We start from the raw sequence: 1,832 nt of genomic DNA, 5'->3' as shown, positions 1-1,832 counted from the left end.
AGCTACAGCCAGCATCAGAGAAGTCTGCGTACCTGCCATCTCCAGAGAGGCACGGCCGCCAGCGGGACCAGAACCACAGCGGCGGGAGAGTGCACGCACACCTGACCCTGGGCCACATCCAGAGTGAGTGCGCCTGGGAGCCCAGGCGTGCTCCCCACATCGCTTGCGGCCAGACTCACGCCAGGATTAGCCAGGTGTGGTGGAGACCCCAGGGTGCCCGCACACACCACGCCGGGGGTCCGCCCTATACTGGGCGGTGTTGATGGCTAATCTTGACTGGCAACTTGATTGGATCTGGGATTAACTAAAAAATATGTCCCTGGACAGGTCTATGAGTGAGGGGATTTCCTGGAAGGAATAATGGAGGCGGCAAGATTCTCCCCCAGAGTGGGCAGCACTTCCCAGCTGTGGCTGATATAAAAAACTGAATGAAGGGGCTGGAGAGATGGTTCAGCGGCTAAGAACACTGGACCCTGGGTTGATTCCCAGCACCCACATGGCTAAAAACTGTCCGTAACTCCAGTTCCAAGGGAGCCGACGCCCTCTTCTGGCTTTCCAGAAGAGGCATTGCATGACATGGGTGCACTTACATACATGCAGGCAATACACTCACAAACATAAAATAATAACTGAATGAAAAGCAGAGCTGCCTTGCCTGCCCACTGCACTCTCTTCCAGTGAGGGCATCTATGCAGTCGCTGCTGCCATCCTTTACTACTTTGGTCTTTTAACACGGACTGAAGGTGAGCAGCTCTACAAGAACCCTCCAGGCCTTCCGTGCCAGATTGAGACTGCTGTGGTGGCCAGCCTCGTGGACTGCAGCCACTTTGGTGCAGCCTGCCACTGCTGAATTATTCAGCCCATATTGGGTAGGCCAATTTAATAAATCCCTTTTTACAGGTAGTCACTCTACTGGTTCTGGTCCTCTAGAGAACGCTAATGCAGCAGCCAGGCACTCTACGCAGCAAGCTACATTCCCAGCTCCCTTCACTGATCAAAAAAAAATTTTAGTTATTTTTATTTTTTGTTTTTGAGACAGAGTTAACCTGGCCTGGAACTTGCTATGCAGACCAAGCTGGCTTCAAACTCCCAGAGATCTGCCTACCTTTGCCACACAAGTGCTAGCATTAAAGACAAGTACCATCACACCAGGCTATTTTTGATCTGTGTTTTGTCTGTATATAAGTGAACCATGTATGTGCAATGCCTGTGGAGGTCAGAATAGGGTGTCAGACTCCCTGGAACTGGAGTTAGACAGTTGTGACCTGTCATGTGGGTACTGGGAGGAGCAGCCAGTGCTCTTAAGAGCTGAGCTCTCTCTCCAGCCCACCTTCATTGTCTTTTAATCACAGGGTAGCTTTCTAGTTGATAGAGCAAAAGGTGACATTAGGAGGCTGCGAAGTAGTTACAAAATGGTGAAGTAGTTACAAAATGGTGTGAGGAGCACGTCTTGACTCTCCTTGCTACAAAACTGAAGCTCTCTCTTGTATAAAAAGACCACCATTTGGGACTGGAGAGATGGCTCAGTGGTGAAGACCACTTCCAGAGGACTTGGATTCAGTTCCCAGAATCCACATGGCAGCTAAAAACTCCCTTTAACTCAAGTTACAGAGATCTCCAGGGATCTGACACCCTCTCTGGCCTCCATGGGCACCAGGTATACATGGGGTGCACATATATGCAGGCGAAACAATCACACACATAAATAAATACATCTTTTAAAAAGAGCATCTTTTGCCAGGCGTGGTGGCACACGCCTTTAATCCCAGCACTGGGGAGGCAGAGGCAGGTGGATCTCTGTGAGTTCAAGGCCAGCCTGGTCTACCTAGTGT

Source organism: Nannospalax galili, unplaced genomic scaffold, assembly GCF_000622305.1.
Source record: "Nannospalax galili isolate Female #2095 unplaced genomic scaffold, S.galili_v1.0 scaffold1128, whole genome shotgun sequence".
Taxonomy (NCBI): domain Eukaryota; kingdom Metazoa; phylum Chordata; class Mammalia; order Rodentia; family Spalacidae; genus Nannospalax; species Nannospalax galili.
The sequence above is the reverse complement of the archived record's forward strand: the minus strand, read 5'-3'. Positions refer to the sequence as shown.